The sequence below is a fragment of the Meriones unguiculatus genome, chromosome 5 (assembly GCF_030254825.1).
Source record: "Meriones unguiculatus strain TT.TT164.6M chromosome 5, Bangor_MerUng_6.1, whole genome shotgun sequence".
In the NCBI taxonomy this organism is placed as follows: domain Eukaryota; kingdom Metazoa; phylum Chordata; class Mammalia; order Rodentia; family Muridae; genus Meriones; species Meriones unguiculatus.
This window is the reverse complement of record NC_083353.1, coordinates 85,645,600-85,657,918: the sequence shown is the minus strand read 5'-3', so window position 1 is coordinate 85,657,918 and position 12,319 is coordinate 85,645,600. Positions and strand designations below refer to the sequence as shown.

Genomic DNA, 12,319 nt, shown 5'->3' with positions numbered 1-12,319 from the left:
ACTTTTCTGAAAACGTTGATGCTATGCAGGAAAATTCCAGATTGCTGATGTGCAGCTCTGTAAGCTTTAACGATCATACACAGTCCTCTAGCCATCATTCTGGGCAGGACGCTGAGGACAGACAACTCAGGAGGCTCTGATTGGCAGACTGTAGAAGGGCAATGAAGGCGATGAAGTCCAGGGTGCAGGTTCATACAGCTGTCAGTTGTGGAAGAAGGAAGCTGGTTTGGGTCTGATCTCAAGGTAGTTTGATGGGCTGTGTAGAAGAAAGGATGACATGATTTTGCCCTTTACGCTAAAGGAGGAATAGTTCTCATTGACTGTGCTGGAACAGATTGTAAAGCATAAGTATGTAGTAGCTATCTAGGCAGCATTGAAATGTACACATTTATATTTAGAAATCTACGTATGCTTTGTAAGACAAAAAGGTGGAAAGAACCTTAGTGATGCTTTAGGGGCCACTGTCTCTCTAGGATTCTGAGGTGCATGATTATACCTTCCCTGCAGGATGGTCTTAGTTCACTTTGTTATTTGCTCTTTGGTAGAAAGATCTCTTTCTAGGTAAACTGCAGCATTAGTAAAGTTGTAGTCATTCTACACTCTGTTTGACTTACTTAAGAAACTTGACTTGTGGTATGGAGACCTAGTTCATAAGGAGCTCTTTTTAGTCCACCAAAGTTGAACTTCAGAAAGCAGCTCTGGTGTTTTCCATTGAGTCACTTACTTCTGGTACTGTTAACTGATGCTTGAGGCACAGAGAGAACCTGAGAGAATGTTACCATCAAACCAGGGATAAAATGCTAATTTCAGGGGGAAAGGATGTAAATGCTTTGTATGGTTGAATCCTAAATTAGGTCTAGAATCCATTCTGGAAGGCATTTCTGAGAATAATTTACCAGTTGCTCAGTGATATAGACTTTTGCTGCATTCTAGGTACTTTTCTCCTTGTTTGGGGGAATTTCATTTTGGAAGAATCTACCCAACATTAGATTCACACTTAGTCTTGACATAAACGAGTAAAAGGTTTTGCATTGAGGGAGCTTTGGAATGCTCTGTGTAGGGCAGGCTAGCTTCAAACTCATAGAGATCCTGTGTCTGCCTCCTGAGTGCAGGGGTTACAGGCTTGTGCCACCACTTCTGGTTGACAGTCACTAGAACATATGTGATCATTATAGTTTTATAATAAAAAATATGTTAATGAATAAGGAAAGAATATGCGACTTCATCAAGTTTCATTAGCCTTTTTTTTTTCTTTTTACACTGCTGGGAATGATATTCATGGCCTTCCAAATACTTTGATCCTAAGCCACATCTATCCTTCTTTTTAACCAAAATAAAAATAAAAATAAAACCTAGTATTTTATTTCTTGAGAATTTCATCCACTCAAATTTCATCCAATCAAAATTTCATCATTTTGATTGTAGTCATCTCCTTTCTCAGATGCTCCTAGATCTGCCTCCACCTCACTACCTCCCCAACTCTGTGTTCTCTCTCTGTCTCTGTCTCGTTTTAAATGCATCAAGTCAGTTTTGTGGTGGCCAACTCCTTCCGGGTGTGGTTCCTACCATGGAGTGTGGCCCATGCGTCAGAGCCATTAAAGAAAATTGGCTCTGCCTTACCCAGTAGCTATCCAATACCAGTAGCTCCTCAGTAGAGGCGTGGGTGTGTCCCCCACATGTTGGAGTTTTGTTTGGCCTGTGAGTGCACAGGTTTTGTGCATGCTGTCACAGTTGCCGTGAGTTCTTATGTGCATTTGCCCTGTTATATACAAACAAAACCGAACAACAACAAAAAAAACCCACAACCAAACAAAAAGCAAAAACTATGATTTCTTTGTAATAATCTGTCACCTCTGAGCCTTATGTTTCTGCCCCCTTCACTAAGATCTCTGATCCTTCAGGAGAAAGGTGTGATATAAATGTCCCATTTGGGCTGAGCTCTCTGAAGTTTCTTATTCTCTGCGTGTTAACCAGTTGCAGTCTCTGTGTTACTGCTTTCTTATGTAAGAAGAATCTTAGGTGGGGACTGAGAGATACACCGATCTTTGGATATAGCAATATGCCATTGGGAGGTGTTTTAACGCTATGTCCCTTTAACAGAATAGTAATTGTAGGCTTAGCAGAATAGTAATATAGGCCTTGTGACCTATCTTGCTTCAGGTTCTTGGCCTCGGTAACAGTGCTGGGTTTGTGGAGTGGACCTTAAATCCAGTAAGAAAGTGGTTGGTTATCTTGGTAATCTGTGTGCCACCATTGGACTTATCTTGACATATAGGTTATTGTATCTCCCACAGCTGGGTTGAGAGTGATGATTACTTTTCTTCAAAAGTGGTAGATCATTACAAGGAAACAGTGTGCCTAGCACCTTCCAGGACTGTGAAGGCCAGCCAGCTTTTCAGTATGGCTTTTGTTGTTCTTTTTTTGTTTGTTTGTTTTGTTTTGTTTTCTAAGACGTGGTTTACTCTGTGTAGCCTTGGCTGTTCTGGACTTACCTTGTAGACCGGACTGGCCTTGAACTCACGGAGATCCTCCTCTGCCTTCCAGAGTTGTGGAATTAGAAGTGTACACCTCCACGCCTGGCTCTTCATCATTTTTTTTCTTTGCTTTTCTTACTTTTTTTTTTTGTGGTTTTTTTGTTTGTTTTTGGTTTTTTGTTTGTTTGTTTGTTTGTTTTTTGAGACAGGGCTTCTCTGTATATCCTCAGCTGCCCTGGACTCACTTTGTAGACCTGGCTGGCCTCAAACTCACAGAGATCTGCCTGCCCCTGCCTCCCGAATGGTGGAATTAAAGGCTATTTGTTAAATTATTAATAAAAATATTGCCTCATTTTCCTTCCCTCAGTGTTTCCATTCACCCACATCCCTGTTCTCAAATTCATGGCCTCTTTTTCTTTAAAAGATACATATTACTATATATCTACATATATCTATATCTATATCTATCTATATCTCTATCTATCTATCTATCTATCTATCTATCTATATTGTAATATGTTTCCCTGTAGCTTTTTCAAAGAGAATTTAGTGTTAGTTATTGCTTCTCATATTCCCTTCTGTACCTTTTCCTCCTATCCCCCACCCCACTTAATCACATCGATTCCATTTTTCTCTTTTTCTTCTTTCTACCATTGTATTCTATTTCCCCTTGCTTGAAAGATTCCCTACTCATCCATGGTCCTTTGTAGCTTCCTAACCTGTATCGGCATTCCAAACGAAACACACATATCTAAAGCTTAAAAGCTGGCGTCTGAGTTTTCTCACTCAAGATGGTGGTTTCCAGTTCAGTCCATTAACCTGCAAATTTCATTTTTCCTAAGTTGAATATTACTCCATCGTCTAAGTGTACCACATTTTCATTATCTGTCTATCAGTTGATAGACTGTATGTCTAGGCTGTTTCTGTCCTTCCTTCCTGTCTCTAAGAATGATAAGTAGCAACCACAGGTACTACTGTGCTGACCCGAGTTGTCAGTGTCTCCTCTTGTAGCTGGAGAGCCCATGACCATAAACCAGCCAAAGCCCTTGGAAACATGCTGTCGTTTTCTTTCTTAGCGAGGTCATTACAAATCACTCTCCACTCACCTTTCTCATCTGCTTGTAATTGGGTGAGGGTCTAGAACTGAATGTGTTGGCTGTCAGATCCTCTGTGCAGTCGAGAAGCGCGTTTGCTGAAATGGTGTCTGCTAGCAGGTAGCAAGTCCTCTCCCACTCACCGCAGAGGGCAGCTGTACAGGGTACACATGTGTGTCTGTCTGGGGCTCAACGGCAATGCTGCTTCCTGGTGAGTCCCACCCGGCGTCTTCCTGACCTTGCTGCCATGGTGGTACTGGGTTTTGTTAAGCATCTGTTACCTCATTTGGAAAATACCTATGCTGACTTCATAGAATCTAGTACTCTGACTACAGGAGTCACACAGTAGTGGGGCTGGGAAGCACTTCAAGACTGTTCATTTTCTGGCTCTTTACGTTAATCCAGTTGTCCAGTAACATTTTTTTGCCATGGGAGGTTCAGTGCCAAGTGTGTCTCCTGTTTCATGGTCTCCTAGAATGCAGCAGATTTGAGAGAGCTTCCAGGGACATCTGTTCTTATTGAGAGACCAGGGAGACTTCATTGTCCCTTGTGACCAAGTTTTCATACAGGATGAATTATGCTCACTAGCACTTGGCATCCAGCTCTTCCATTTCTGGTGCTGGATCAGTGTTGCAAGTGGGATTTGGAACCTGCAAAATAGGTTTCCTTATGTCTTCTTTATCCTGCATCTTAGAGCTGGTTGAAAATCCCCTCCTCCTCCTCCTGTGAGAATGCTGGTGTGATAACTGCCTTCTAATTTTATCAAATACAGTATGTCCAGAAACAAAACAGAACCATGTTTCTGCATGTGATTGCTGGCAGAAATGGTGCTACTTCATCTCAGGGTAAAACTGAATTTTTAGGAAGCAACATAAGATGATTACTTGAAGAAAGCGAATGGGATGATGCACACCCTGACGCCAGAGTCGCTTTGGTCTTGGTGGACTGAGGACATGGCTCGTGATTTGTAAGATCTCAGGCTCCTGACTACAGGCTGAACCCTCCCTCAGCTGGATTGAAGGGTTGCTGGGTCGAGAGCCAAGGTGTTGCCTTCTTAGGAGAGTCACGTTGTCACGATATTTATTCATTCACAGGACACAAGCCAAGTGTGTGCATGTGTGCGATTGAGACAGATACCCTGAGACAGGTGTGATACATTGTTCGCTCACAAAGGGGAATGTGCCAGGAGGGAGACTGAGCTGGGAAGTATAAATCTCCCCACCTCAGAACCACACCGAGCTGAGGGACCTCATCTACAGTGCCTCGCCTTAAGCATAAGCCAACTTCATCCTGGGGCTCACCTGCAGAAGCAGGGAGCTTTTCTCGCACAGGAAACAGGCAGGCAGCATTGAGCTTAAGCAGAGACTATTGAATTTGGTAGAGAGTTTAAATACTACATTTCTAAGGTAGTTTTAACTTTTATGCAAGTGGGAAATTGGATTAAAGTGAGAGAGACACACAACTTTAGAGTACTAAAAACATTTAGTAATTATTTTAATACTTTTGGATAGTGTTTTAAAAATATTTCTAGGGGCTGGAGAGATGGCTTGGAGTACTAACTGCTCTTCCAGAGGACCCTGGTTCTAGCATTTGCATGGCTATTCACTGCATTCTATAATTACAGTTTCAGGGGAGCCAGTGCTCTCTTCTGACCCCCGGGAGCATCAGGCACTCACACGGAGGCAAAAGAAACACGCAAACAAACAAACAAACAAAAAAACAACATATAAATCCTTAAAAAGTAAAATACAATAGTTTAAGTAAAGCTAGATGAGAATTCCCTTTCTTTTCCTAGAGTGTATTTGAGTCTCATCATGGTTCTGGTACTGATTTTTCCTTCATATAAATTTCATTTGTCTTGGTTTGAATGAGAATGACCCTCATAGATTGTAGCTCATATATTGAAGTATATTTGAGTCTCATCATGGTTCTGGTACTGATTTTTCCTTCATATAAATTTCATTTGTCTTGGTTTGAATGAGAATGACCCTCATAGATTGTAGCTCATATATTGAAGTACTTGGTCTCTGGTTGGTAGAACTGTTTGGGTAGATTAGGAGGCGTGGCCTTTAGAGGAATGTCACTGGGGATAGGCTTTGAGGTTTAATAAGCCCACACCATTCCCAGTGTTTTTCTTTGCCTCTTGTGTGTGTGGATCAAGTTTTGTTTTGTTTTGTTGAGTTTCTCTGTGTAGCCCTGGCTGTTCTGGAACTTTCTCTGTAGACCAGGCTGGTCTCAGAGGTCCATCTGCCTGTGTCTCCCTAGTGCTGGGATTAAAGGTGTGTGCCACCACCACCTGGCAGTTGTGGATGAAGAAGTAAACTCTCAGGTACTGACTGCTGTAAGGCCATGCTTGGCTTCTGCTAATCCCTCCACGATGATGGGTCATGAACTCATCCTCTGAAACTGTAAGCCCCAGGAAACACTTTCTTCTACAAATTGCTTCAGCCATGGTGTCTCTTCATAACAATTAAAAGGTAACTAAGACTTAAGTTCATCAAAGATTCCTTGAATCAACTCTGTGTGTATGTGTGTGTGTGTGTGTGTTTTTAATATATTGTATCAACTGCTCTTGCTTGAAATTACGAAAGCTTTTTGCCTTTGTTTTTATCTTTGGAAATCATACATCCTTTGTTTCCTCGTGGTCTGGCTCTGTTCTTGACATAGAAATTATGATTGTAAGTGACACAAAGAACATCTAGGGTGACTAAGAAGTCAGTTCTTGAGGAGCACTGACTGTGTATGTAGATTGAACTTCCTTATGTGTGTGTCACAGCATGTCAAAGGCCTCTTATGCATTCCTTTATTTAATAGGTATTTATTGAGCATTTACTGAATGCCAGCACTATTCTGATGCTTGAGTTATAAAACTTGAGCAAATCTTTGCGTTCTTGCAGCGTACATCCCACCGCTGACCATACATCATGTCTAGTCCCCATGACAACTCTTCAATATAGATATTGGCTCCACCATTTTTCAGGTGAGGACAGAGATGCCCCAAGGATAACTTGGCAGCAAGTGATAAGTGTGGTAGTGTTTAGCATAGAAGGATGTTGAAAGGATCCCAGAAAAGTCAGGCTTATTACAACCTGAGTTGAGTCAATAGGAGGCTTCCTGAAATGTATGAGTCCTAAATTGGCTCTTAGAGGAAATCATTATTTAAATTCCAGGGCAGAAATGTAACACTCAAAAATTTTCTTTGCTGGCAGCAGGATGACACAGAGAAAGCCAGGTAAGGGTGAAAATCAAGTAGTCAGCAGGACCCACTAAACTTCTGGAATGGTAGAGGTGGGACCAAGCCCAGTCTCTTAGAACTGCAGTCCTTCATCCAGAGAAGAGAGCACAGCGATTTATTAGGAGTATCTGCATGGGAATGATAGGATCACCACTGCTTTTCATGCTTGTGTGTCACATACGTTAGTTACACTGATGTCATGCTGATTGCATTAGTGCCCTTAGCTGAATCCTTAGAAACCCACTGTTAGAACTGCTGAAGAGATTACCAATACATGGTGGCCTGATTGCTCAGAGAATTAGATAGTAGAAAGAGACAGAAAGTGGAAAAATTTACGTTAAAATGTTGATCATGTATTTTGTAAATACAAGTGTATAAACGCCCATATTTGTTAATGCACCAGACAATTAGAAAACAGTTAAAATGTAATTTACATAAAAAAACCTTTAATAAGTCCTCTTTATCGAGAGAGCTGTGATATACAATGTCTTGCACGTATGTAGTGTGTGAAAAAATTTGAAGCCATCACCATAATTAAGACTGATCAGAAACCTAGGGCCATTGTATATGCTTTTAGTCCTAGCTGCTCAGAAAGCTAAAGCAGGATGGTGATTGGTACTCAGGAGTTCAACCAAGCAACATAACAACACAAGTAGACTAGGCCACAGGGGACAAAGCCACATTCATGTTTTGTTTGTACCTTTGTGTAATCACTTTTATCTATCCTATAACTTTTTTTATCCCCACACAGTGTTATATGTTTTCTTTCTTTTTAAAATCTCCTTTATTTTATGTGTTTTGACTGCATGCATGTCTGTGTACTGTTTGTGTAGTGCCCTCAGAGGCTCTCAGAGGGTGTTAGATCCCTTGGAACTACAGTTACAGGTGGTTGCCAGCCATCAAGGGGGCTTAGAGTTGAATTCTGGTCTCTGAAAGAACAGTCAGGTCTCTTAACTGCTGAGCCATCTTTCCAGGCCTAATGAACATTTTATGTTGCTATGCATTAGGTTGCTTTTCTTAGAAATTTTACTTGAATGAAGTCATGCAATATGTATTCTCTTTGTGAAGGAACCAGTCTGGCCTCAATCAAAGCATAACAGAGAATTATGCTTTATTCACTGGCTAACTCTTTGAGGTCCGTTCATGTTGTAACATGCTGCTATAGTTCACTGCTTAAATACCAGGTAGAATCATGCTTCTTATATGGAGATACCATACTTTACCTACATCTCTGCTGGGGGACATGTTTGTTGTTTCTATTTTGAGGCTGTTGTGAACAGCTGCAAGTCTTTATATGGATTCAAGCTTTTGTTTCTCTTCTGTTAGTGTCCAGGGCTGGAATGGCTGGATGTGACTTTATCTGAAAAATGTAAACAGTATACCAACATCTCCAGAGTGCCTGCTGCATTATCCGTCCCCACCTGGCCGTGTAGGAGACCTCAGGTTTCACACGTTTTTAACAAGTGTAGGCTGGGGCAATCTTTTTTCTTCATTATTATTCTTAAGATTATGGGTGCCATTGAGGGGGGGGTGGTTCTGTGTGGGTGAATGCTGGTACCTACAGAGGATCTTTGGTAGATGGAGTTACATAGATGTGAACTGTCTAATGTGGCTGCCAGGAATTGAACTCAGGGCTACTGCTAGAGCAGTATGCACAGTTAACCACGGAACAATCTCTGCAGCCCTTTGGCCAGTCCTTTTAACGCTATAGTGCCATTTTATTATTGATAGCAGATGATATTGAGTCTTTTCATGTCCACATTTCCTTTTCATGCATCTTTTTTGAAGTGTATATTGAAATGTTTTGCTCCTTTTATGTTGGGTATTTTATTTTCTTAACGTATTTCTAGAATTTTTTTACATATTCTCAATAAAAGTCTTTTATCAAATATTTGGTTTGCAAGTATTATTTCTCAGGCTGTGTCTCGTGTTTTCATGCTTTTATAGTGTCTTTTCGAGGTTAGAAGTCTGGATTTTGTTGCAATCCCAATTTCCCCTTTTTCTCCATATAGTGATCATGCTTTTGGCATCACATTTCATGGAGCTGAAAGGCAGAAGGGTTTCCTCCCATTTCGGTTATAAATTTTGAGGTTTGGGATTTTACTTTCATTTTTCCAATCCATTTCATTTTATTAATTTTTAGTTATTTATTTGGTTGGGTCAGGATGTGGAGACAGAGTCTCACTATGTGGCTCTGGCTGGCTTGGAAGTCACTAGGTAGTAGTCCAGGGCAGCCTTGAACTCGCAGAGGAGCCTGCCTCTTCCTCTGCCTCCCTAGTTGCTGAGATTAATGGTGTGCTCTCCCACACTTTTTATGTTCTTATTGGTTTTGCCTTTTGTTTGTTTCCTTCTACTGTGTAAGTTTAGTTACTTTTCTACTATTCCTTAAAAATACTTCATTTCTTCACTGTGTTGTATTTGTACCTCTGTTAAGTATGAGCCGTATGTGATCAGCGAGTGCATATTTGGATTGTCTGTTCTACCAGAGTAGGATAGCGCTGTCTTGGTTATTGAGTGTTGATAAGTCTTGAAATTAAATCTAAACCCTCTTCTCCATCTTTAGATTCATTATGGTCATTGGAGAAAATCTGCAGTAGATTTCTACATGAATTCTGGAACCACTGTTTCCAATGCTACAAAGATAAGCTGGAATTTTGGTTAGGATGGCATTGAGTATCTAAACATTGATTTATTTGGGGAGAATTTACACTTTAAAAGCATTCATTATGGGGCTAGGAGTCTAGCTAAGTAGTACAGTATTTACCTGGCCTGTTCAGAGCTCTTGGTTCCATCCTCAACATTGTATGGACATATATAGCTATATCCTGCCTCCAAAAAGGGTGAACCTTTAAAGGCATTATTTCTTCCTTTATTGTTTCTTCCTTTTAATTTCTTTGTTTTAGTGTGTGTGTGTGTGTGTGTGTGTGTGTGTGTGTAGGCATGTTTGTATCAGGGGCTGCTTGTGGAGGTCAAAGGACAACTCTCAAGACTCCATTCTTTTCTTTCACTGTGGTCAGATTTAGTCTTCGATATTGTATATTTTTGATGCTACAATAAATGCAACTTTATCATTTCAGTTCTGTCTACAGATTGTAAATGGATAGAAATATATGTCTTTGGACATCACTCTTGTGATCTGTAATATTACAGATTGAATCAGATTGTCTACATTGATCGGGGGTTGGAAACCTTTTTCTTCAAAGTCCTTTAGCAGGTGGATATTTTCAGCTTGTGGGTTGTATAGTCTGTGTGGTGGTGGCTTCTCTGCCCTCTGTAAGGGTAAACAATTGTGGGTTAACACATAAGCAAATGGGGAGTGGCGAAGTTCCCCACCAGGTTTTAATCATGAACACTGCTGTAGGATGCCAGCCTTTGTCACAGATAACTGCCATCTGGGAAAAAAAACAGTAGCTTGATCTCCCATCTCCCATCTCCCTCGTCTTTTGTCCACCTCCCCCTTTTCTTCTTTGTTGTGCGGCCTGGGAGTTCTTGTGTCATGTGTCGGAGTGGAACAGGGGAAAACAGACACACATCTCTTGTTTATAATTGCAGGGGAAGCACTCCATTCACTACTAAGTCTGAATGCTGGTGTAGGTCTCTGCTCCATCGCTCTCACCAGTATGGTATGGATGCTAGTGCAGGTTCTTGTGAGCCCCCTTTCAGTGGGGTAACTTCTAAGCTAGGTATAGTTGGCCAAATTTCCTTATAAGTACAATAATCAGATTGACAAGCTTCTTTTGCTTCTCCTCTTTCCTTTTTTTTTTTTTTTTTTTTTTTGGGTGTGTGTGTGGGTGTGGGTGTGTGTGTGTGTGTGGGAAGGGCTGGAACTCCGAGCCTTCCTTATACAGCAAGTAGTCTACCACTGTGCCCCGCCCCCCAGCCTTGTTGAGAGGTCTTCTTTTCTGTTTTTCTGAGACAGGGTTTTTCTCTATGTAGCCCTGGCTGTCCTGCAACTTACACTGTAGACCACACTAACCTCAAACTCATAGAGAACTGCCTGCTTCTGCCTCCCAAGTGCTGGAATTAGAGCCATGCTGATGGGTTCCATTATTATATATTAACCTATGTAACATTATTGGGAGAATCCTTTCTTGACCATGGTATATTATCATTTTACTTAGAATTTTGTTTGTGTAGTTGTGAATTTTTTTTCCTAATGAATTTTAAATATGCCTCTAACATTAAGAAAAAATAAATTGATGTATTGGATCTCACTTTTACTAAAAGAAAATAACTGATGATAGAAATAAAATGGCTAACACTGTCTTCATTCCTGATTTTTTTATTTATTTTATTTTATTTTTTTAACTTAAAAGCTATTAAGAACACTGGCTGCTCATCTGGTGCTGCTCATCCAGCACCTACCTGGCAGCCTTACAACTGTATAACTCCAGTTCCAGGGGATCCGACATTCTTACACAGACATACATGTAGGCAAAGCCCATAAAATAAAATATTAAGAAAAAATTTGTAATCGAGATATAAAATCTTGAGAAGGCTCTGCTTATGGGAGCAGTGAGTTGGAAAGAAGCATAATAAGGTTATGTCAGAGTTTGGGATTAACCAAACTCATGAAGAAATCCAGTGTTCCCATGAGCTGGTTGCTCCTGTATTATTTACTTTTCTTATGTTGACAAGAATGACTTTAGGAAAGGCAGATTTGTCTGGCTCGTGGTTTGAGGAGGGGCAGTTGGACCGTCATGAGGCAGAGTGTGAGGCAGCAGGTTACCTTGCTTCTGCATTCAGGAAACAAGACAGAGTGCTGGTCCTCCGCCGGCTTCCTCCTTTTCCCTTTTTTAATCAGTCTGGAATTCAGGGCCTTTGGGACGGTGCTCATCTATGTTTGGATTGTCCTGTCCTTCTCAGTTAAACCTCCCTATAAACTTTTAAAGATAGTCCCAGAGGTGTGCCTAGGTCATTCAGATCCAGTCAAGTTGACAGTGATGATGAACTATCTCAGTGATGGGAAGGGTGTGGGCTTTTGTTTTCGGTCAGGTCTAACTTTGAATCCAGACATCAATGGGCCTTTGGTTTTCCACTTTGGACAACAATGGTATAAAGATTAGTTTAAGACAGCAGTGCATAATACCATACACCTGCAGTTTAAACTAAGCAGAACTTCTGCTTCCAGGACCATAGCAACTCATTTCTCCTGGTCCCTTCTCCACATTTTTCAGGTGGCCACTTAACCACCTGGAAGGTTTGTGACGTTTTTATGTAGACAACAGTGCCCGGACAGTTGGTTGTCCAACACAGTAGGCAGTGAACTTGCTCTTGGAACACTGGCTTTTTTTCTTGTCCCTTAAATACCCCTTTCTTAGAGGGCAGTGTTGATAAGATACTACTGTCAAATATTGAGGATAGTTTCTGGAATTCGGTAAATGCCCAGTATTGTAATCTGGTCTGTCCATCCTTATCACTCTCCACCCCCTCCGCCCCAGTTTAATCCCCATGAAGCAATGCTGGAAACTGAACCCCATGCTAGATTCTTTCTTCTCAAAACAGTGAATAATACT

General features: G+C 41.0%; 1 protein-coding gene and 1 non-coding gene across 43 annotated transcripts in view; one reads left to right on the top strand and one right to left on the bottom strand.

Annotated features, from left to right (window-relative positions):
• The window catches only part of Magi1 (membrane associated guanylate kinase, WW and PDZ domain containing 1), a 603,374-nt gene that overhangs the window by 399,773 nt on the left and 191,282 nt on the right, over positions 1-12,319 (top strand). The gene's annotated exons all lie outside the window — the stretch shown is intronic.
• On the bottom strand, positions 3,413-3,534 carry LOC132654415 (small nucleolar RNA SNORA44). The gene has a single exon (XR_009592067.1). It is a non-coding gene; the product is annotated as a small nucleolar RNA SNORA44 (small nucleolar RNA).